This window comes from Dreissena polymorpha, chromosome 1, assembly GCF_020536995.1.
Source record: "Dreissena polymorpha isolate Duluth1 chromosome 1, UMN_Dpol_1.0, whole genome shotgun sequence".
Taxonomy (NCBI): domain Eukaryota; kingdom Metazoa; phylum Mollusca; class Bivalvia; order Myida; family Dreissenidae; genus Dreissena; species Dreissena polymorpha.
Window position 1 is genome coordinate 37,300,178 of NC_068355.1, and position 26,723 is coordinate 37,326,900.

The window sequence follows — 26,723 nt, forward strand, 5'->3', positions numbered from 1 at the left end:
GAAAACCGACGAAGGTGTTTCTCTGAACCCATCTGGATTCCTGTGGATTTTTTTCTCAAAATCAAGAAAAGCTGCATCATACTATTTAGTAGCACAGTGATGTCAATACATAATGATCTTTTTTGTTAGTGTTATGACTTGTGTGTTTGTGGATGTGGTCTTTTTTTGCAGTGTGTCTATTCCATATAAAAATGATAAAGCCAGTGTAAAGTATTTCATGCAAATAGATAATGTAATAAAACAATTATATAACAGATTATGTATGGAGAAATGTTGTGACACATTGAAAAATAAGAGCGTTTCTAAAGTTGCATTTTTGAAATTTCTACTTTATGAATCCTGGCTGTAGCTGTCGTTTGATATTGTCACTTTCAAAAAACTATTATGCCCAGTTACATACTTAGCAACCAACCAACCAAAATGATCAATACTTTTGTAGAATAATGTCTCCTCTATATACTATTTACATATGAGCTGATTTAAAAAGCTTTCTGCTGAGAATAAAATAAAATTTACCCAAACAAGATTGTGTGCACTTCTGTAATTGTATCGAGTCACCGCCATAACAATTCGCTTGGACATTCGGGTTCAGTACAAAGCACTGTCGAGTACGATTCCTCGTCCCCTCGACATTACATGCAGCGGCGTCACATGCAGACCATTCGATCCAATTTGTCCATGTTGCATCACCTATTAACATCGTATATAATGCTGTTATAATGAATCCATGATCACTACTCTTTCCGTATAAGTTCACATACTTACATGTATAACACTCCTGTACAATGTATATCAAGAAACCCACACTGATACTGTCCCATCAGTAGATATAACATACTCTCGTTCACTTCCAAATATCAAGTACTGCAAGAGTTTCCTCCTTAATCAAGTGAATAGAGAACACTGAACATTGAATGGCTGGGATTGCCAATAGAGCAATAATTATGTTATTTTGATACAATGTTCAATAAAAAATGTTGTTCAATGAGTATGAGCATATATCGTAGCTGCGGTAACATATTTTTTACCATTAGATTTGCTTCAAATATTTAATTTATACAAAATCAATACACAAAAAAACATTGCATTTTAACAACGAAACTATCAGGTTTATCATGATTTGTTGATTAAAACAGTCATTTCATCATTAATTCGTCGCCGACTTGTCGGAGATCAAGTACGACTTATTGCAGACAATTTTGTAGTCGTCGTTAGGCTGGCGATTGATCGATGACTTATCTAAGACCTTAAGCCGCATTGTAATTCATGTCCAGTGGAGTAAGTTTTATTATTACGCATAAATGTGATCTCAATGTTTAGTATTGAACAGGACTACAAATGGTCAAAATACTGCACTGAGCATGATTTACCACTTATCACTAACCCCAGCCATAAGATCCATATCTATAGCCCCATTAAGCAAGAAGATAGGGCATATACGCGTATGCGCTAAGGGGTGACTAGGTTACACGGTGATAGCTACGAAACTGTTCTGTGCCCCAAATGCAGTGTCCCAGACACCTTCGAACATTTATTCTTCATATGCCCTTAACACGCGGCCCAAAGACTAGAACTAAGTGCACGTATAATAGCAGCATATAACAATATCTCTGTTAAAATTGATCGCCGTCTACTGTTAATGCCCCCGAACAAGATCGGATCCGTTATAAGACAACATGTTTTTACATTTCTGCGAGATACGGGATATCTCAATAAAATATAAATACACTAATTACATCGCACATTAGACAAACAGTTAAAATACTCCGCTAAGCGAGCTTCCACTGCGTATGCCTTATTAAAATAAAATATAAATATTACAGGTTAAATACACAAGATACATTGTTTCCTTAGCAATCTAAATATTATAAATATTACAATATAATTAAACTAGATAAATTGTTCCCCTAGCAACCTGAATATTGGACCGTAGACCCTTGTGGCTGCTGAAGGCGGGAGTCCCGAGTGGGACGCCGCGGTGATGCGGGGGACGCCGCAAGAAAATATTATAATAGTATATATATATATTTCGATTTATCCCAAGATTTTATACAGACATCATATATCCGTAACAATATCTCTTCGTCCCCATACTAATAGTAACTTAAGCTTTAATTCCCATATATATTGCAAAACAAACATAAATATGTACGGAAAGGACTATTTTTACGATTTTTGCGTAATTCAATTATCTCCCTTGCAAAAACAAGATATAAGGCAATTCGCATTAAACGAACAATTATATGAACACCTTATTTCTGTACCAATAGCCATTTTTACTTAATACTAATAGTAATTTATTTTTCAACCCACCACCAACTTGAAAACAGACACAAATATAAGAAAAAAAAGACTCATTTTGGAACATTAACAGGTTTAGAATTACCACCCTTGCAATATAAAACATGGAAATACCCCACAAACGCTCGAAACTTCAACCATTTAGCGTCACAAAATCTATTCTGTTAAAATTAAGGCTAAAACTAGATTCATACCTGCACTTAATCTATAAAATAAAGCGATACAGTAGGACATACTAACCAAACCAGAATCTCCTTGCATAAATTATCTTCCTTAGGCTTATCCGAAATAGTAAAAATATGCGTATAAACAAGTCGCGTAACTTTCAAAAGTGCGAATAAAGCGCGTCCCGGTGCCGGACTAAAAACACATCTAGGTAACTACATAACATTTACCCTGTCTGCCGGACCCCGTCCGTGGACTATAGCCATAAAGGGGCCCTCTGGGCGGGCACGGATGACTGGTCACTTCTGTGTGTCAATAGGGCCGCTCGCCCGGGCCCGCACAGAGTGAACCTACGGTATTATCACGGCCTGAGCACAACGCGGATATGACAACCGACCTATAGTTACTCCGTCGCAGGGCATAGCCAACGGGTCACACCTGTGTGTCAGTGGGGCCCCCTGGTCTGTGCCCTGTGACGACGCCACGGATGGGAAAGGGCTGACAAGCTACACATTTTAACCCAGTAAAACAACAACAACACTCTCTTAATAAAACGACGGACGGGATTACGGTACCGAATATAACTGTCAACCAAATCATGAAATGCATCGGCCGCCTGTCTCGTTAACAACCGCGACCTTACAACATAGACGCAATTTAACCCTAAGGGCACGCTATCAGAATCAATGACGGATAGGTACGCTTGATAAAAATAAAAACGAACATCTGTAACCACTATGTAACGATATGGACAAATCTAAAATTCCCCCCCCCTTGTAAACCAAAAAATCGGGCTAACAGTATCCGGGTTCCGCGAGACCCTCCCCCCTGTGCTGGTCCTCGTTATTTTAATTTTTTCCGCTGCACCCAGCACGCAGCAGCCGACGACGACGGTAGTGGGGAAAGCACGCAGACACTACACTTCCGCACAGAGACGGAAGCCGCATTAAGTGCGCACTCAGGTAACTCAGTAGAGAAACCTTCAGTACAACCCCTTTAGATGTAGATATCACAACCATGTATCTTATATATGCATTATATTAAAAAATGTTGGATGGAGCGTGTCGGCTGGGGTGGTGAGGCGCCCCCCCCCCCTCGCACTGTGGCTCTGTCGACACGACCCATCCAAGATTACCAACAAAAGAAAAGTGATGATAATTATTATATTTGTTTCTCAGTGTACAGATGTGAAGAAATTATTGCAGTCCATTTATTTACTAACCATTGTAATAGCCACAATAACACATAGAACTGCTGCTTCTGATATCATACATAACCAGAACCAGTAAAGCGCTCACTCTCCTAATAACAAACTACCATATCCACAGTCCATCTCTTCTATCATCAAATAAATGATCTATCAAAAACAAAGCCTGGCCCTCACAACACCACAGTGCCACAGACAATCACCTCAGAAAGAAGAAAGAAAATCTCGAAATTGTCAAAGCCCACAAAACTCTTCTTTCTGAGGTGATTGCCTGTGGCACTGTGGTGTTGTGAGGGCCAGGCTTTGTTTTTGATAGATCATTTATTTGATGATAGAAGAGATGGACTGTGGATATGGTAGTTTGTTATTAGGAGAGTGAGCGCTTTACTGGATTACCGGAATAAACCCCCTTCGGAAGAAACCCCCTTCGCTAAAAACGGCAGGGCGGAAGAAACCCCCTTTCATAGTTTGCAAACGCGGAAGAAACCCCCTCGCTAGTTTTGCATACGCGGAACAAACCCCCTTCGAGTTTTCAGACAGGCGGAATAAACCCCCTTCGTGTTTTCAGACAGGCGGAATAAACCCCCTTCCTAAGTATTAAGTCTTTCCCTTGAACATGTCGGCGGCATGGGTGTGCTCTGTCACTGACTTCACTAAGGTGAGCTGAAACATAAAGCATACATATCGATGAAACAGGTCAATCGTTTTACTTATAATTAGGGATGTCAACGAATATCCGAATATCCGAATATTCGGTCCCGGACCGAATATTCGGATACTGCTTTCCGAATCAAATATTCGGAAGAAAAAATAACAAATCGAGTAATTTCAAAGACTTTGTATTCGTAAAAATTTGATTCAAACATTGTCAAAAAAGTTGTTCCTCGTGTCATAATGTTTATTCCGGTAGGCGCGATAATGCGTCGCTATGGTGATGACAGTATACCGGTCATAAATCCCGCTTAAAGCAAGGCACTTTGTCTCAAAATTATGATAGGTGCAAATCGCGTCGGCAATCAAAACACCAACCTGTACTTGATCTAATGACTCGAATTACATTTAAAATTATCAAAGATTAAATGAGTAAAGGAAAAGCCAACTTTGTGTAAAAAAACAAATAAGACCGTATGGCAATTACAACACCGACCCGTCTTGATCTAATAACTCGAATTACATTTAAAATGATCAAAGATTAAATAAGTAAAGAAAGAGCCGACTTGGTGTGAAAAACAAAACAGATCGTATGGTTATAATCACGTTGTCCAAACAAAAAAGCTTTTAGAAAATAATTTACTCAACCTCTAATGAGTATTTGCGTATCGTATGGTCCAAACATTAATAAATTACTCAATATTCAATCAGGTATTATACTTAAAGAAATGTTTTTGGTATTTCACCCTCATTTAATTGAAAATATTATAATTGCTTCACGCATAAAGTAAATATATGTCCAAGCAAAATGCCACCTACGCCTTCCGCTGCTTGGAAGTATTTCACGACATCATCCGATAAGAAGTCGTCGATCCAAGTGTCTTTTAAACGTGGCAACTTTTAAAGACTGACAGGTTCAAAGTGTGTTGTGGCTATGTACATAATTCGTTTAAGTTCAGCTTTAATTATATGTAGATCTTACTGTTTTGTCATGTAATTATTTTGTCGTCATGTAATATTATGTTTCTCGTTCTATTGTTGATGTACGATATTAATAGTTTAAAAACAGTTTTTGTCATTCAATTTTAACAATAAAAAGTAATCAACAAAATCAGCTTCGAATTAGAGACGGCAACGCTGTGTCAATATTTAGTCACTTCCGGTGAACTTCCGGTAAAAACGAAAGTAGAATTCATGGAGTAATGGTACGGTAAACAAAGTTGACTTTTTTCCAACAGATGTTGACCGAATATCCGAATATTCGTTCGGAAGGATGACCGAATATTCGAATACCGAAATCGGTATTCGTTGCCATCCCTACTTATAATATCAAGTACTTATTCATTTGTCCGAGCCTTTTTAAAAATGTTAATATGACTAATATAGCGATACTCAGATGTGACGAATTGGAATTTTATGCAAAATTAATATTATATAAAAATAATCGCAATACATGGGTTTTGTAGTAAAAGACTCATTTATTTTTGAGTATAAGTGCATGGTATAATATTACTTACCTCTAGATCAGTGGTAGCAAAAGCACGGCATTTCTGTGAACCCCGTTGGTCACACTCCCAACGCTGGCTAACCGCTGACTTTGCTTTCTTCGTGTAGCAGTACCCCTAGTAACACAACCTCTGCCCACCCTTGTTGTTCTTGATGATCTCCATTATTGATATATTCGAAATACCAACGATGTGTATATATATACATACCAATTAATCGAGCAAATGTAATTTAAAAAACTGTACATAACTTCACACGAGCCGCAAAGGCGCCGATCATGACACAACTTCTCATCATTATTCACAATAGCCGTTACATTAAAGGACCTTTTATATAATTAAATGCAGGTGCGAATATCTATTTCCAAACTGTTATGTGCTGAGTAAAGAGGTACCGGCCGTATGGTCACAAGTTGTTAATGATGAGATGCTCGTGTGAATTTGTCTTGCACGCGTTTCAGTGAGATTATACCATTTTATATGCGTTAACTTGTACTTGATTGATAAAAATAACAAACACACAAAATTAGCGCCCAGAGCCGATAGTGACGAAGATATTTCGTACATATTTTCCTATAATAACCGAAGCATTCGTCTTTTAAAAAAAATTGAATCATGCAAAAAAACGTGCTTCCCGAGAACTTTCTGAAAATGAAAGTGAATTTCTGTAAACAATTACCGTGCGTTTAAATGTAACTAAATCGTCTGGAAGGGGGTTTGTTCCGCTATGGAAGGGGGTTTATTCCGCCTGTCTGAAAACTCGAAGGGGGTTTGTTCCGCCTATGCAAAACTAGCGAGGGGGTTTCTTCCGCGTATGCAAACTATGAAAGGGGGTTTCTTCCGCCCTGCCGTTTTTAGCGAAGGGGGTTTCTTCCGGAGGGGGTTTCTTCCGTGCACCAACAAAATAGTCATCTTGGTCCTTTTACACGCACTCAGTCCCTCTCTTCTATCATCTAGTACATGATCTGTCAAAAATCTAGTCTGACCCTCACAACAACATACAACCAATACCCAAATTAGCAACAGAGAGTGCCCAAGCTACTATAAACTATGACACAAGGCAGCAGATCTGTATATGTACCTATACTAACACTATATACTAATATGTCCTCAGCGAGAGACGCTACATTCCGTCCCTCTTGAAAGATACTGAAAAGAATGACTGTTTGCAGTTCATTTGTACACTAACCATTATATGTTCCTATGTAGCCGGATCGAACCCTTAGCTCGACATGCCCTAGACCAGACCACGATACTAACCTGGCATATTACACAAACGCATAGGAATGCTGTCTTTGCTTTTAAAACCAGAAACACTAACGTGTGCGCTCTCCCTAATACCAAATTTACTCAAACTCAGCCCCTCTCTTCTTTCATCAAATAAATGACCTATCAAAACTAGTCTGGCCCTTACAACACCACAGTCTCACAAGACACTTAACACATCAATAAGAAAGAATTTACAAAGAGATTGTCTACCCCCAACGAACTAGTCATCTCGGCCCAATCAAACAAACATAGTCCCCTTCTTCTATCATCAAATACATGATCTTTCAAAAACTAGCCTGCCCTTCGCAATAACATTCAAACTATATACCAAAAAGCAACAGAGAGAGCCCACGTTACCGCAAGTTATGGCACAAGACAGCAGAACTACACATGTATATAAGTACCAATACTAACACTATGTCTAATATGTCCTCCGCGAGGGACGTTTAACGGGGGTGCAGTGTATCGGTGCTATACACCGGGCACTTAAAAGAACCAGGGGCGCCTCTGGAATCGGGGCGTTTCCTGTATCCTGCTCGAACCCCCACTAACACCTCTCATGGGGCGGAGAGCACAACAACCACACTTGGGTAAATGAAAGCTAGAATACAGGACATAATCTATAATACTATGAGTTTTACAAATTAATATCAAACATAAATAAATCATATGATATATCAACGGCGTTTTTAAATCATTTATTTACTTTACCTATCGAATTATAATAGCAAATACAACATAACTACAAAATTAATACATCCCAGCTTGATACATGGTCTGGATGTTTGGCAGGCGGGTGGGAAAGAACGATGGTGACTCTGGGTGGGGCTTTGGGGGGGCTCTATGGTTGGTTCTTGACTGATTTGTTGTCGCGCGCAGCGAGTGGGTGGATGAGGGTGCTTGTCTCGGGGGTCTCCAGCGGTTGGGTGCTCGGGCCGGGGCCGTATGCGGGCGCGGGGGCTCGGGCTCGCTCGGCGTGGGTGCGCTTGTGCGGGGGCGGCGGGTTCTGCAATCTGGGAACTGCAACAATATACAACCCTTCACGACTGACCGACGACCGTAAATAACTGACAGACACCTCCTCTTCCGCTCCAGACAAATGCACAACAATCAAATACCACACTATACACAACCATACACAGATCACCACCAAGGAACCCGTAACACACGGGCGTGGCACTCTCATACGCGCCACCCGTAATGAGTGGGGGTGTGAGAGCGTTACGTGTGTGTGTTCCGGGTCTTACGTACCGGGTGGTGTTGGGATGTGGGTCGCGTTGAGTGTCTTGTACATTAGTAATGTGCGGGACACTCGGCGGGACCCGCACCCCATCACCACCTTTATGTAGATAGCACCTTAAGGTCTCATTGGCCAACGTGCACGGAACTCTTTTAAAAATTAAAGTATTTGGCGAATACCCGGGAAGCCGGGGTAAATTTTACCTACTTTGGCTCTAAAATTAATCTTTTTTCCCTGAGAGGTCACAGGGGCAGGTCGGGCTACCGTAACCTCGTGAAGAGGCCGGTAGGACCTGTAAATAAACTCTGAAACACACACGTTAGTGAAGGAGAAATGCTGATCGGTAACCTCCGTAGAGTGCGGAGGTAATTCGGAAACGTCGGTAGTTTCCGGATCGTGTCTTTCCGTTGGCTACGTGGCGCTCTGTTCGCCAGTATATAAAGACGCGCAAATCGGCAAAGTTGGGGAGTTCTCTTGCGGATGCTAACGGGATCACATCTAAAGAGAAAGGTACAGTATTCTGGAGCAGTTGGGTATTTACGTTAATATTCAACGGTGCTTCCCGGTCTGCAGAGTTCCTGTTTATTGTAGAGTGGACTTCAGAACGTTGGAAGTCAGTAGCTTCACGAAGTCAATAGGTTCAAGAAAGCCGAAACCAGTAGCTTCACGTAAGCCGAAGTTAGTAACTTCATGGAAGCCGAAGCCAGTAGCTTCACGGAATCCGGAGGGTTCGTCGAAGGCATCGGTCCCCTCTTTGGTCGCATTGTATATATCTGAAGCGATTCGATTATTTTAAGTTCATAATCAGAAGGCAGGTAGCCTAAGGAAAATTATTAATTACACTGTTTATTGTACTCAACGAAATTGTTAGCCTTCCGAGGACTTCGGAAGGCACATCGTGTGTTTGAGGTCGCGCACACAGCGCTCGGTGGCGGCCTCAGGAAGTCGGCGGCTCGCGCTACAATTTTAAGGATACGCTGTTTTATTTGTACTTTAAGTAATGTTATATACAAATGACAAATATGATTGTTTACGACTTTGTATTTCAGAATAACATAAACAGGTTTTTTTTAATATACAAAGCCATAACCTCATGGCCATACTTTCCATCACGTTTTCATTTAAAATCAAATTAAAACAGCATTTAGATGCTTACAAGAAATTGGTCTTCTTATTCGGTGTACACTATGAATTGGTGTTTACACATTTATGACTAACATCCGACTTGTAAACAAACAGAGGCACGTGAGTGCCTTCAAATCTTCACCTTTCCAATTCCATGGTAGCTATATATTTTAAAAGAGACGAACCATTCAATACACTTTTGTGTATTATAATCCAACAAAGATTTTTGCATTTATTTGTAAGTAGTAATTTTCAACAAAATGTATCTTAAAATTGTTCAGTTTCGCCATAAAATAACAGAATAATACCATGCACTTGTGGCCATTTTTTAAAGAAGATAAGACATTAACACCGCATAATAGATTTCTTCAAGATACAAGGTTTTATAAAAATGAGATGATTGTTGATGCGGTTATTGCCAATATTGATTACAGTCAAATGACCATATGTAGTGTTTGTCAAACGAAAAGTACCATAAATGCAACATATACACACAGCCAACGAAATCTCCGTTCAAATTATATAATTGACATTCAATTAAAGATTACTGGCACATAGTGGAAAATATACCCACCATTAAGCTAGTGACCGCGTTTTTATTATTATATTAGATGGCAAAGATTATGTTGAACTCATCTCAAAGTGTGCATTAGTAAGGAGGGAATGTGATGTAAACTTTTTTATCATAGCTACGTCGGCCAATTACAGCAACAGACCGGACGCTTGTGATCAATGTTGGTCCAGGGCAACACAAGGAACATGTCTAATAACTGTTTATAGAAACCGATTTACTGATGCCATTTATATTTTACTCTAGCAATGACGAAAATAACTCTGCAATAATTATGATTTTATTTGTATTTTGTGCAAGTAATACATTTCAAATCTGACCATGTAGTTGCATTCAGTCTTCATATTTGTTTTCGGTGAGCCCCATATAGTCAACAGGGCCCCTGCGAGCAAGGCATGGTGTCGAGGGCAGACCCCGGACAGTCCTCGTCGTGCCCGGAAGAACAAATCCTCATACGTGACAGGGTGCCATCACCACACGTCACCGAGCAATCGCCGAGGAACCATTCGCTCCAACCTGATCATTCAAACGCTTTTAATTAAGAAGCACAAACATGCATGTCTGGTTTAGTTATTAGTAAAATTGTAAACGATTTTCTGAAAGGTACCTAAACACCCACATTTAAATCCATTTCCCGTTTTATTAATTTATCAATTTGCAATATCGAGGATAGAAAATAACAGAAAGCATAAATGATGTCTGACATATTGCATGTATTTTTGCAACAAATGATGTATGTTAATGTTATTATTTAAAAAGAGATCGTTGTTTTCAGTATAATTGCTTAAGTGTTGTGTTTAAAAAATGTAGTATAAAATAAATTGAATATTATACTACTTATATTCCCTACTGTATTATACCGACTAGTATGATATTTAGTGGTTTAATTCTTTAATAGACCTTAGGGACATTTTCTTGATCAGTTCCAATAAATGTATTATGAGTCATACTTGGACATTTTGCAAGCTTGCACGCGCTTGTTTCCAGACTCTCTCCGGAACAGTTCAGGCCTCCGAAGGCGGGAGCTGGATTGGTACACGTCTTTGTTCGTTGTATGTGACCGTCTTCACATGTGACGTCACATTGCGACCATGTTGACCACAAAGACCAGGAACCATTAACTTACAGAATGAGCAAAAGTATTAACGATTGTCTTTCAAAAAAACATTGTATAACCGATTACATTGTAAACATTACGTTGCATAATTTCTGTGTTGTTCTATATTTTTATATTACTTCAGGCCAAAAAATGAACACATATCGAGATATAACAAGTCAATCTTCGCAATTGAGCGGCTGAAATACCTACCCCCACATGGTGCCATTCGACAGCCCACCACTTCGCTGCTACTTCCGGTACAATCCTCTGTGTGACCCGTGGAGCAGTGACGTACACGCGGGAGCTGGATTGCTACACATTCTTGTTCGATATATGTGACCATCTTCACACGTGACGTCACACTGTGACCATAGTGACCAGGAAGACCAGACACCGTCCACTGACAAAACCAAACCTTTTAAAACTCATTTGTATTTTATGGTTGCCTACATGTATGAACGTTGAAACGATCCAAGAATGCATACATCAATGTATTATTATTGATTTGATCAACCGGATCATAATTTAAAACCAAAAGTTTTAAAGTAAATAATGTAATATATACATAAACACTTTGTAATTGAAATTCTTGTTGATAGTTAAGCATGTACTTTTCAATTTAAAAAAGAGAATGTTGACTGTATGTAAAGGATTTCATTTGTGACATTTATATATGCCATCTTTGCATATGGATTAAATATCATGAACACCAGATAGTTGTTTACCTTTGCACGGAATTTTCTGACAGTCAATCACTTCTCTGCTGTTTCCATCACAATCCTCGGTGTGACCCGTGGAACAGTGACGTACACGTATAAGAGTTCCGTTCCCACATGTCACAGAACACTGGCCATTGAACCACGCAGACCAGGGTCCGGTTTAATAAAAAACAACAAATCACGACTGTAGTCGCGCGACCTTGCGGTCGACCGACGGTTGTCGGCCGCCAACTGACAAATTGTCGCGTTCACGGAGAATTTTGCCGCGACTGTGGTCGCATGACTGTGTGGTCAGTCGACTGCGGTCGTTGTAGTCGCTATTTTTAGAAAATTATCACTTCCGCCATCAACATTTTTTTATTTATTGTGCGAAAACTGATATCACGAAAAGTAAATCTTAAATTTGTTAAAATAATATGATATTATTTGTTTAAACAGAATTCCCTTGCGGATTCTTCGTCAAAGGTGTGTTTGTAATAATATTCATTAAGTGTTCAATGTTCAAATACAAAATCTGACGCAATGAAATAAAATCTACTACTATGGTTCACGCGTCTCTGGACAATGTCCTTTTGCGTGTCAAAATTGCAGAACCTCAAACATACTTGCCAACGCAGTTTCAAGATGTTGGTACTAAAGACCGTACATTTATATGAATATTCACCATATACCAATATGAATTGGTGCGCTCGACAAATCGGACGGAAGGAAGGATCGAATGAATAATGCTCGTAGATCGAGGAAAACGCGTGCACAAACTGCATTGTGGAGTCTGGAGGTCTACGGAAGTCTTTAAAACCAAATAACGGGTTTGTAATCAGCTCTGGAATTCACTAATGATTATGGACGTAATGCTGAGACATTTTTGTTAAAATGTTCTTTTATATCTGGCTTCTAAATCTGCCCAATAATTATTGCACTTAAAGTTTTGATACATTGCATTATCGTCTGCAAAATTCATATTAATGAGAATCTATCTAAATAAGGTTGATATTTCACTTTTATAGGATTGAACTTATGACACTTTATCTGGGCAATGATCGTTTTGTTAATTATTTATATTCCATTGTAAATTTCACTTCAACTTTATACACATACTCGAATAATATGTATGGGACTCTTCTTAATAAATCTAGGTACATGGTGCCGAGAAAATTGTATTTCGGGGAGTTCGTTCCTGCATATTTTATAATACTGTCAACATATCTGAGATTTGCTTTATTGATACCATGCTGTTTTGTCTAAAATAAACGGTATTTTTATACAGGATATATTTCATATCTGATCTGAAAAAAACGTCATGAATTCGTATTGTCGGTACTAGGAGATTAATCAAATGAATATTTGAAGCATCTGTCAGTATTACAAAAAAGTTTACTTACACTTATCTTGTCTGTATTTAAGATATTAGTCTGGTTATTGATGGCTCGAAACTTATATAGTAATCTGAGTTTTTTTTAGCATTATTTTTGTGATTTAATTTTATTATTGATGTCTTTATCAATATATCATTTTAATTCGCAACCTACAAAAATGATGTAATGATTCATGAGGGAAAATACTTATCCTTTATTTGTTGATATTTGTTTCTGTTTTTCCCTTCATTCGTTGTAACCACAAATTCTTTCTTTTAAAAGCCATTATTCATTATTAATATTGATGTAGGTTATATGACTTATTCAATATTGTTATTACAAAATTAAATTGGTACTGTTTCTTATATATAAACACGAAGTGATGAAGCTATTGGTGGAGTAACATTAAAGTTGTGCACATGTAACTAAGTATCGACACCATTTTACTTTACACTTTACTGCATGTATAAATCATTTGTGCGTATGGTATAAGTATTGCCGATTTTTATAACATGGTGTATTTTTACAATTTTAAAAGAATGCTATCAATATACATGTATGTTGTCATTCTATATAGTTCAGCATATATATGAGCCGTACTCTGTCAAAAATGGGTTAAATGCATGTGCGTAAAGTGTCGTCCCAGATTAGCCTATGCAGTCCGCACAGGCTAATTAGGGATGATATTTTCCGATTTTATGATATTGTTCGTTTAAAGAAAGTGCCTCCTTAACAAAAGTCTATTTTAGGCACACAGTGTTGTCCCTGATTAGCCTGTGCGGACTACACAGGCTAATATTGGACGCTACTTTACGCACATGGATTACCGGGTAAACTCCCTTTTTACAGAGCACGGACCATATGTAGAGTAATGCGTCAACGGGACACGTTGAATGTAAAATCAGTGCCTTCAACTGAATTCATCTCAACCTACGTGTACAATTTGCGAATTATAGGCCAAGATAAGTTCCAAAGAAAGTTGCCCTTAATGCGCAGTTTATTGAATGATATTGGTGCACATAAACCCGGGATTATTTGCGCATTGCCTTCCTGTGGGACTAACCTTTAACTTTCAGTGAAAAGTTTGCACTCCTCTCTTGTATTAATAATTCTCTTTATAAGCCGGGAAAAAAATAAATGACGCGACGTTTAACATCAAAAAACATATTTATCCCATTGTTATTAAGGTAAATCAAGTAAGTGCATTTCTTCTAAACTACTGTATATGTATTACTTTGCCTTGCTCGAGACATCCGTGTATTGAGTGGGAAATACGCATATTGATGAAACAATATTGTATAAATTTCGGAAACGTATTCTAGATCTACAGCAAAGGTGTCTATGAGCTCCAACAGCTCTCTCCGTGGTAAGCGAAATCGACGGAAAAGTTCATCATCATTGTACATGTCTAATGGATTCAACCTATCTCTGAAAACTTGCTCTCTTCGAAAATGTCTTCGCATTCGATAAACAAGTCGCATGGAGGCTGCCATGATTAAACTCGAAACTATCTGCGTTCAGTTTGCACGGGTTTTGAATGCCGACAAAGCGTCAAGCGACGAGCAGTCGTGGTGTGAGGGGTGGACTGCGGTCGCTCGAGAATATGTCGAACAACGCGCGGTCGATTGACGACCGTCGCTCTCCATTAAACACGGCTATCGTCGCACGACGATAATTCGCTGGTACAACCATAGTCGCCCGACCATATTCGCTCTTATTAAACCGGACCCAGGCTATATCGTTTTAAACGTCTTTTGAATAAGAAGACTAAGATGACATTACAGCTTACCAGACATGTTGTTCCAGATGGATGAAGTCATTTTGCTTCGAAAGCAATTAAAACCTATCTGCATGGTCAAGTTTTAAGCCCAGTGGCATGGTTTGAAATACTTTAATACAGGATCACTGTTTGATGTTACATTCAAACCGCAACAATCTAAGCCTAGAAGTTTAAGAGAAGAAATCCAAATAAAAATGTCTCCTTTATCCTAGAAAATTTATTCAAAAAACTTTGTAGTGGACCTCTAAGTTGTAAACACCAAATATTACACGTCTAACCAAAGTTATTTCAGAGATTTTCAATAATTTTGCCCATAATGAATACATTTAATGTTAGACACCTGCTTGGGCAGTCAGGGCAATTATTTGATCAACCTTGGTAGTCAAATTAGATTGGTAACGTATACATTTTCTAGTAAAGTGTGTGTATTGAAAGTATGACCCCAAAGTCGTTTTTAGAAAAGGGAATTATTTGAGCCGTTGTTGTTGAGTTTTGGGAGACGATTATTTTAAAATAATATATACATGTATTTAACAATTTATGTCATTATTTACTTTTCAGGGCGATACCATTTCAACGCCAGAGGAATGAACAAAATTGGTGTTTGATTATATAACGTTTCATTCCAAATATTACATCTCTGAACATTGTCATTCAGGAGAAAGCCCATTCAAGTTGATTTGTCATGCGAGTTTCGCTTTAATTAAACCATGTTATATTGTGGCTTGGCCGATTGTTGATAACACGCCACACCAAACGCGACCCATGCCAGACGTCGTACAGCAACGCACCACCATATATTACGTTTTGCTCAGTTGGGCTGGAAAGTTAACATAAATAACAATATTAGTTTTCAAAACATATCAATAGTGTAGAGAATAATAATACCTCCACATGGAGGTTTTTGGCAGCCTATTACTTCGCTACTGGTTCCCGCACAATCTTCAGTGTGACCCGAGGAGCAGTGACGTATTCGTGTAAGAGTTCCGTTCCAGCATGTCACAGAACACTGGCCATTAAACCAGGAAGACCAATCTGTACCAAACAAACAATTCTTTCATTAATTATGCAAATAAGGTCGATCTATAATATTGTTAAAACGTACGCTTGGGGTCGTCTAAAAAAGAAACAGTTACATATGTACTACTTTATAGTTTTATTACAAAAGCACCCATTTTCCACTGTTATTTCCACAAATTGTTAGAATAAAGTTTTCTAAACATGCTTGGGCACTTGTGTTTATTGAACAAACATAAATAATTCACAATTAGTACAAGTGGTAAAAAAAACACATTGACATTTGAAAAAGTCTCATGATGAGAACACCAGCTTTAACGACACAAATATGTGATTTTTAATCTCAGAATGCATGTTGTAGAACTATTTTCTGGTACAAACGCATAACAATGCGGTTATCGTTAATAACAACAGAGATTATATAAAAGATTTTGAAATAAAAACAAGTTTATCCTCATTGACTGACGTTTATGCAGCTATTTAAATTAAATTGATCAATAAACAACAACATACTGTTTTCCGTCTATGTTTGCAATAAAAAAAATCAGTGTTCTTACAGAACAGTCCTTTTAATGAAAGGTTTGTACCTTATATACTGTCAAGTCTCGGTAGAAACTAATCGGAATGTTTTCCGCTTAAATTGCATGTTTGTTTATATTCTGACAGGTTCGTTTAATGTATGGGTCATTATTTATTAAAAATGTATTTATTGTGTGCAACATATACATTCTACATGTAACAATTAATATGGAACATGTTTTAGCCTTATCGCAAATTAATTTTGCAAGTTAGTTTACACTAAAAGCTTGACGAGAAATTAAAAATATACAAAAATACAACTAATTATGAATGACAACATGGCACAGAATTTGATGTGCCATAAGCCCGCATTTTTGATCAGCATGATACGTACATTGTGGAGGCAACTTACTTCATATATAATGTTAACCACTTACGTCCTGGGTCCGGTTTAATGAGAGCGACCATGGTCGGGCGACTATGGTTGTACCAGCAAATAATCGTCGTGCGACGATAACCGAGTTTAATAGAGAGCGACGATCGTCAGTCGACCGCGCGTTGTTCGACATAATGTCGAGCGACCGCAGTCCACCCTTCACACCACGACTGATCGTCGCTTGACGCTTTGTCGGCACCCAAAACCCGTGCCTGGAGACTCACAGACAATCTGCGACGGTACCAATATCGTCTGGGAACCTGTAGGACAATCCTAGACAGTATGCGACGGTTTCAAAAGGTCTCCTGGATCAGCTGGGCACCTGCAGGAGACTCCAAGACAGTCTGCGACGGGGCCAATACCATCTGGGCAACTGCAGAAGACACACAGACAGTCTGATACGGTGCCAGAGAGTCTTAAGGACCGGCGAGGCACCTGCAGGAGACTCCCAGACAGTTAACGATGATGCCAAGACCGTATGGGCACCTGCAGGAGAATCTCGGACTGTGCCAGAAGTCTCCCAGACCTCCGCGGCAGCTGCAATCGACTATCAGACAGTTTCTGACGATGCCAATACCGTCTTGGTACCTGCACGAGACTCCCAGACGGTGCCAGACGGTCTCCCAACATGTTGGAACACCGGCAGGAGACTCCCAGAAAGTCTGCGACGGTGGAAAGACCGTCTGGGCGCCGGCAGGAGACTCGCACACGGTGCCAAACGAATATACTAGACCGTCGGTGCACAAGCAGGAGATTCCCAGACAGTCTGCGACGGTGCCAAGACCGTCAGGGCACCTGCAGGAGACTCCAAGACGGTGCAAGTAATTCTACCAGACCTTCGGGGCACCTGCTAGAGACTCTCAGACAGTCTGCGACAATTCCAAGACTGTCTGGACACCAGCCGGAGACTCCCAGACAGTCTCCCAGACCGATGGGGACATGCAGGGACTCCAAGACAAACTACAACGGTGCCGAGACCGTCTGGGCAGCTACAGGAGACTCCCAGACAGTGTGCGATGTTGCAAAGTACGTCTGGGCAATGCAATAGACTGTCAAAGACTGTCTGAAAGTTTCCTGCTGGTGCCGAGACGGTACTGGCACCGTCGCAGACCGTCTTTGAGTATCCTGCTGGTGCCCAGACGGTCTTCGCACCCTCGCAGACTGTCTGGGATTCTCCTGCAGCTGTCCAGACGGTCCCGGCACCGTTAAAGACTGTCTTGGAGTCTCCTGTGGGTGCCTTGCCGGTCTTGGAGATTTTCTGGCAGCGTCGCAGACTGTCTGAGAGTCCCCTGCAGGTGCCCAGACGGCCTTGGCACCGTCACAGACAGTCTGGGAGACTCCTACTGGTGCCCAGACGGTCTTGGCACCGTCGCACACAGTCTCGGAGTCTTCTGCAGGTGCCCTGCCGATTTAAAAGACTGTCTGGCACCGTCGCAGACTGTCTGGGAGTCTCCTCCAGGTGCTCAGACGGTCATGATATCGTTGAAGATTGTCTGGGAGTCTCCTGCAGGTGCCCTGACGGTTTAAAAAACTGTCTGGCACCGTCGCAGACTGTCTGGGAGTCTCCTCCAGGTGCCCAGACGGTCATGATATCGTTGCAAACTGTCTGGGAGTCTACTGCAGGTGCCCAGACGGTTTTGGCACCGTCGCAGATCGTCTAAGAGTCTTCGCAGGTGCATCGCCGGTCTGGTAGACTTTCTGACGACGTCTCAGACTGTCTCGGGGTCTCCTGCAGGTGCCCAGATGGTATTGGCATCGTCGCAGACTGTCTAGGAGTCTCTTCCAGGTGCCTCGCCGGTCTGATAGACTGTCTTGGCACCGTCGCAGACTGTATAGGAGTTTCCTGCAGGTGCCCCGCCTGTCTGAGATACTGTCTGGCACCGTCGCAGACTGTATGGAAGACTAGTACAGGTACCCAGACGGTCTTGGCACCGTCGCAGACTGTCTGTGAGTCTCCTGCTGATGCTCCGCCGGTCTAGGAGACTGTCTTGCACTGTCGCAGACTTCTGGAGGTCTCCTGCAGGTGTCAAGGCTGTCTTGGCACAGTGTCAGACTGTCTGGGAGTCTCCTACTGGTACCTTTGACGCGACGAGTGGTCAGTCTAGTGCATTCCTCTTTATGTCCCGTAGCGTTTTTTATAAGTGTTTGCGGTCCTCAACGCCACCCCACACGCGTTTATGGCTGCCACAATCTCCTGCCATTTTAACGCTTGTTTGCCTCGGTCACCAATAGCCCATACTTTCCCTCCAGCAGGTTCTTGTTCTCGATAACAAGCTCTAAAAGAATATCTATCTCTTTTTTGGACCACGAATGGCACTGACTCGAATGGTTGCAGTCCTCGTCTTCCATTTCTCGCGTGTATTTTCGCCTTCGAGGGTTAATGGCGGAAGTGGATAATTTTCCTAAAAATAGCGACTACCACGACCGCAGTCGACTGATCACACCGTCGTGCGACCACAGTCGCGGCTACTTGCTCCTTGAACGCGACGAGTGGTCAGTTGGTGGCCGACGAGCGTCAGTTGACCACACAGTAAACCGACTACAGTCGGGTTTTGTAGTTTTTTATTAAACCGGACCCTGGACTAATTGTCGTGGTCGGACATGTAGCAGTCGACTGAGTGTTAGCCATGCTGGGGTATATAGAGCATGTCGACTGTGTGAAGAGTAGGGTCCGGTTTAATAAAAAAACTACAAAACACGACTGTAGTCGCGCTACTGTGCGGTCGACCGACGGTTGTCGGCCGCCAACTGACAAATTGTCGCGTTCACGGAGAAATTTGCCGCGACTGTGGTCGCATGACTGTGTGGGCAGTCGACTGCGGTCGTTGCAGTCGCTAATTTTAGAAAATTATCACTTCCGCCATCAACATTTTTTTTATTTATTGTGAGAAAACTCATATCACGAAAAGTAAATCTTAAATTTGTTAAAATAATATGATATTATTTGTTTAAACAGAATTCGCTTGCGGATTCTTCGTCAAAGGTGTGTTTGTAATAATATTCATAAAGTGTTCAAAGTTCAAATACAAAATCTGACGCAATGAAATAAAATCTACTACTATGGTTCACGCGTCTCTGGACAATGTCCTTTCGCGTGTCAAAATTGCAGAACCTCAAACATACTTGCCAACGCAGTTTCAAGATGTTGGTACTAAAGACCGTACATTTATATGAATATTCACCATATACCAATATGAATTAGTGCGCTCGACAAATCGGACGGAAGGACGGATCGAATGAATAATGCTCGTACATCGAGGAAAACGCGTGCAAAAACTGCATTGTGGAGTCTGGATGTCTACGGAAGTCTTTAAAACCAAATAACGGGTTTGCAATCAGCTCTGGAATTCACTAATGATTATGGACATACTGCTGAGACATTTTTGTTAAAATGTTCTTTAATATCTGGCTTCTAAATCTGCACAATAATTATTGCACTTAAAGGTTTGATACATTGCATTATCGTCTGCAAAATTCATATTAATGAGAATCTATCTTAATAAGGTTGATATTTCTATTTTATAGGATTGAACTTATGACACTTTATCTGGGCAATGATCGTTTTGTTAATTATTCATATTCCATTGTAAATTTCACTTCAACTTGATACACATACTCGAATAATATGTATGGGACTCTTCTAAATAAATCTAGGTACATGGTGCTGAGAAAAGTGTATTTCGGTGAGTTCGTTCCTGCATATTTCATAATACTGTCAACATATCTGAGATTTGCTTTATTGATACCATGCTGTTTTGTCTAAAGTAAACGGTATTTTTATACAGGATATATTTCACATCTTATCTGAAAAAAAACGTCAAGATTCGTACTGTCGGTACTAGGAGATTAATCAAATGAATATTTGAAGCATCTGTCAGTATTACAAACGAGAGCGCCGATGGCGTTAAAAGCATAGGTGCAAGATACAGGGAAGAATGGCGTCACGTGGTATAATGTAGTTCGATATCGCCATCCGCGAATTTTTCAAATCAATAATTTCAAACAATTACCGACTATTTAAATAGATAATCTTTCCATTTACATCAGTGTTTGAAACGCTAATGAACAATAATTACCCAAGCCTTTCAAAATTTAAGCACGGACAGATCTGTATCGAAGTATTCTTTTCACAAATGAAAATAGACGCTGCCCTTTTCGTCTGCGTCAAGAATTTGTCGTAAAACTTGTGGTAAGCGTTAGATGCAGACGTGCACAACAGATTGAGTTATGAAAACAGATTTCTGAATGCAGATTTTTATAGAAACTCCTCACAGCAGTTACTTCCCTTGCTTCGCCCGGTCAGTAACTTCTAGTATAAGGGAGGCCACTGCGTAGGAGATTGAGATTTATAGTGCAGATAGAATTGTTTTACGAACGAAATTTGTTTTAGGTTATAAGAAGATTTTTTAACATAAAACGGTCTTAGAAAATTTCACTAAAAACGGTGTCAGCAATATTCTTGGAAGAAAACGTTAGAAAAACGTTTCAAAAAAAAATTTGTAAGAATGACCATATACTAAATTAAATAGATATTTCGTCTGATTTTTGATCAGGTAAGGCTTCATAAAGGGCAACCGACCGATGTGGATTTTTGAAATGTGGTATATACCATAAGCATAGGTGCGTAAACGCACCTATGCTAAAAAGTTTACTTACACTTATCTTGTCTGTATTTAAGATATTAGTCTGGTTATTGATGGCTCGAAACTGATCTAGTAATCCGAGTGTTTTTTAGCATTATTTTTGTGATTTAATTTTATTATTGATGTCTTTATCAATATATCATTTTATTTTTCAACCTACAAAAATGACGTTATGATTCACGAGGGAAAATACTTGTCCTTTATTTGTTGATATTTGTTTCTGTTTTTCCCCTCATTCGTTGTAACCACAAATTCCTTCTTCTAAAAGCCATTATTCATTATTAATATTGATGTAGGTTATATGACTCATTCAATATTGTTATTACAAAATTAAATTGGTACTGTTTCTTATATATAAACACGAAGTGATGTAACTAAGTATTAACACCATTTTACTTTATACTTTACTGCATGTATAAATCATTTGTGCGTATGGTTTAAGTATTGCCGTTTTTTATACCATGGTGTATTTTTACAATTTTAAAAGAATGCTTTCAATATGCATGTATGTTGTCATTCCATATAGTTCAGCATATATATGAGCCGTACTCTGTCAAAAGTGGGTTAAATGCATGTGCGTAAAGTGTCGTCCCAGATTAGCCTAGGCAGTCCGCACAGGCTAATTAGGGACGATATTTTCCGATTTTATGATATTGTTCGTTTAAAGAAAGTGCCTCCTTAACAAAAGTCTATTTTAGGCACACAGTGTCGTCCCTGATTAGCCTGTGCGGACTACACAGGCTAATATTGGACGCTACTTTACGCACATGGATTAAACCCCCTTTTTACAGAGCACGGACCATATGTAGAGTAATGCGTCAACGGGACACGTTGAATGTAAAATCAGTGCCTTCAACTGAATTCATCTCAACATACGTGTACAATTTGCGAATTATAGGCCAAGATAAGTTCCAAAGAAAGTTGCCCTTAATGCGCAGTTTATTGAATGATATTGGTGCACATAAACCCGGGATTATTTGCGCATTGCCTTCCTGTGTGACTAACCTTTAACTTTAAGTGAACAGTTTGCGCTCGTCTCTTGCATTATTACTACTTTTTATAAGCCGGGAGAAAAATAAATGACGCGACGTTTAGCATCATAAAACATATTTATCACAATTGTTATTAAGGTAAATCAATTAAGTGCATTTCTTCTTAACTACTGTATATGTATTACATTCCCTTGCTCGTGACATCTGTGTTTTGGATGGGAAATACGCATATTGATGATACAATATTGTATAAATTTCGGAAACGTATTCTAGATCTACAGCAAAGGTGTCTATGAGCTACAATAGCTCTCTCCTTGGTAAGCGAAATCGACGGAAAAGTTCATCATCATTGTACATGTCTATTGGATTCAACCTATCTCTAAAAACTCGCTCTCTTCGAAAATGTCTTCGCATTCGATGAACAAGTCGCATGGAGGCCGCCATGATTAAACTCGAAACTATCCGCGTTCATTTTGCACGGGTTTTGAATGCCGACAAAGCGTCAAGCGACGAGCAGTCGTGGTGTGAGGGGTAGAATGCGGTCGCTCAACAATATGTCGAACAACGCGCGGTCGATTGACGACCGTCGCTCTCCATTAAACACGGCTATCGTCGCACGACGATTATTCGCTGGTACAACCATAGTCGCCCGACCATGGTCGCTCTCATTAAACCGGACCCAGGTCGTCTAGTCCAATATCGACATGGAAACCGTTTCCAACAGTGGCTTCTGCTATAATCTAATTATTTATTTGGCTTTTTTCTTAAATAAATAACGTTTTAAGCATCTGTACTCTTACCATTTATACATATAACAAACACATATAATCCTAGTAATGTTTATATGATTAAAAGTTCAACACTTTTTTACGAATTGCCTTACATTTAAGAATAATAACAACTATATCAAACATGCGTAGGCGTTTTCAATTCAATTATAAAATGCAATTTTAATACAATTAATATAACATTTTACACACATTTAAACACCACAAAATTAACATAACACTGTTTATAATTTTTTTGTCAGTTTGTTTTTCAATAATGATATAATGTCACGTTGTGTGGCATTTATGAACTGCTTTCAGCAAATGAAATTGTTACGTAGCATTTTAGCACATTTTTTGCGAATGCTGTTTCTACAAAAACACAAATGTATTTTATATAAACTTATAAAATATTTCGTCGATGGCAAGTTTGCATTTACAGTAAAATCAATGATCGCAAGAAAATCATACAAACGCATAGTTGATTCACAACTTAATATCACTTGAAGTTCGAGCCAAACAAACAAAAGGAGGTTTGACATTGTAAACGAGCCTCAGTAGACACTTCAATATATCAGAATTCGATGCTCCGAATTCGTATCAAACGACAAAAAATATACGAGTAAATAGAAATAAAACAAGGTCCTTCAAAAAGATTTTGAGCTTACCGAAAAGTCGAGCCAAGCCATTTCGTGCCAACAAGAGTCGTTTGTAATACACATTTATTTATTCAGTTAAACGGATTGTGTCAGATAGTTTAATAATAGGCTGCGGTATATATTTTAAATCATTGTACATGGATTGTATCAGTTAATTATTGAAGCATACTTAAAATATAGAAAATGTATGTATTACGGCAAAGAATATCAAAGGTCTCAGTTTGCAGACTATACTTCTTGATTGTTGGGTGTTTTGGAAGCTTCTTTTAACTCCGCTCTTGACATACTACAATCTTTTGCGTATGTGTCCAGCTTAAAAGTAAATAACGACATTATAAATATATTATGGATATGATCTTTGAAGTACATCACCAGAGCGATAAAAACTGATACACACCAATCAAGGAAATAAAAAAGACTCGATCGTATATGTACTTTTGACACACCTCTCTCTCAAACAATCGCCTAACCGACGTAATACAGCATGTAATAATTTCAATGCCAGCCCTTCTTCTGAGATTTTTTTTATAGCATTGTTTTCGGCCTAAGTCCGTTGACTGACAGATTTTCTTGAATTCCCTTTCATTCAATAAATAAAGATGTTATATGCATACTTTGATAGAGGTCTTATTTTGCCAAACGATTTTATTGAAAAACGGTTTGTAATCACATTCTATATATACATTATTTGTCGATTAAACATATTCACGCTATCGAATCGATATATGTTATAAGCGTTTACTCTTAGGTCGAAAAAACAAACAACGCGTTTGTCTTCTTTTTAGAAAATACTTAAAGACGACATTTAATATTTCCTTATAATTTCCTTATATTTGGTGAATAATCCTATACTGGAACCATAGTGAGTAAGAATTTTTTGTTATAAAGCAATGATTTAAAAAACTTTTCTTTCTTTTATTTTTTGCCAAGAAATGAATATGAGGCATATAACTACCAATTGTACCTTAAGTTTGTTCATGACATGCTTTGTACAACTTTATAAAAATTATGCATGCGTGTATATTTATATGAATTCCTGAATAAAAACTTACACAAATGTATTGCGCTTGGGGTTTTTCTTTACCTATTCCGAAATTGGTTGAAATCTCGTTATCTTTACATAATGTGTTGTTCATCACATTTACTTGAAATCACCCTTTATACACCCTGTACTGTCCTATCACATTGACTCATGCAAGTGAACATTTTCATCGTCTTTTAATTTTTGATCGCAACTTACACTTCTGTCTTAAAAAAATAGCCGTTAAAACGACATTTGACAGTTTCTTGGCAGCGTTTGAAGAGGCCTTTTCACGTTTTGGTAAGTTGAAAAAAAAATGTTGTTTCAGATTCGCAAGTTTTCATTTTAGTTATGATGTTTGCGAGAAAACAGTAACACTGAACATGTACGGATGGCCGAGTGGTCTAAATGGGAGACTTTTTACTCCAGGACCCCAGGGGTCAGTGGTTCGAGCCCTGTTGAGGTTTAATTTTTTTTCTTTTTTTTTTTAAATTTTATTCTTGTTTTTTATTGGAGATTTTTATATCCAATGTTTAAATTTATCAATATTAAGCATTTAATGACAAACATCAATACAAGCCAAAATCAATCTGTGAAAAGGCGCCTTTAATAATCCATGTTAATGTATTCGTACATGTTTGATGAATTTATTGCGAATTGTAGTTAATGCAAAACGTGTTTTTATAAAAAATAAATCTCATTTACAATAAGACATTGCAACCCGTTTTCAAATAAAATTATTGCATTTTGTTGTTTGTGTTTTTTCACTTCAATATTAAATCATAAAATCATTTCTATTCACATTCTGTGCTGTTTTATAACGTGTACAAATACAATGGATCACTTTCAAAGTATTTTATTTTTGGAAGAATATACATCTTCAATACGACAGTTCAGACTTTCTTTTCAAAGTTTCCAATCCATTGGAATCGATTAGTGCATGTGTGATGATTTCATTGCAAAATGGATTTATTGGAAAACGAATTATTTTATTCATGTCAAATTGTAATAAGACCCTACAAACCTTTTACAATTAGACAATCAATTCCAGGTTTTTATATACTATATACCGAAATGGGTTGAAATTTTTTTCAATACACATTCTGAATTGTTTCATCTCTTTTACTTATGAACTTGAAGTTGATCACTTTCAATGTCTTTTATTGTTTGGTCGAAAATTACTCGTCTTTCTAATAAGAAAAAGACAATCCGTAAATACGCCATTTGGAACTTTATTTTCACCGTTTCAATTTGAATCAATAAGTATATATGTGATGATTTTATTTGGACACTGGTTTTATGCGAAACGGGTTATCACACACATTCACAATGCAATAAGACACTTCAAAACGTTGTTAAAAAAGTTATTGCATTTGTTGGTTATATTTACTTAATTATTTAATTATTGTTTTATTCTATTAAATCTATTATTTCTTCACCTTCCATGCCTTTGAGTTTTTAGTCGAAACTCACAGCTTCGTCTCTTTTGATGAATATTATTAAAATACGGCATTTGAAACTGTCTCATTAGCGTTTTGGCGTAATTTGAATAAATTAATACATGTGTGATGATTTTATTGAAAACGGGTTTATTTCAAAGCGGTCTTTATACACATTTCACATTGCATTTAGACAACCTAACTCGTTTTGCAAAAACATTATAGCAAAACTGTGTTATTACG

At 38.7% G+C, this 26,723-nt stretch overlaps 2 protein-coding genes across 3 annotated transcripts in view; one reads left to right on the top strand and one right to left on the bottom strand.

Annotated features, from left to right (window-relative positions):
- The window catches only part of LOC127877141 (SCO-spondin-like), a 331,534-nt gene that overhangs the window by 170,465 nt on the left and 134,346 nt on the right, over window positions 1–26,723 (top strand). The window lies entirely within an intron of this gene.
- Window positions 10,299–26,723, bottom strand: part of LOC127877208 (thrombospondin-2-like) — a 74,170-nt gene continuing 57,745 nt past the window's right edge. The window contains exon 6 of the mRNA XM_052422893.1: window positions 10,299–10,550. The gene's annotated coding sequence lies outside the window, so the exon portion shown is untranslated. The remainder of the gene's footprint in view (window positions 10,551–26,723) is intronic.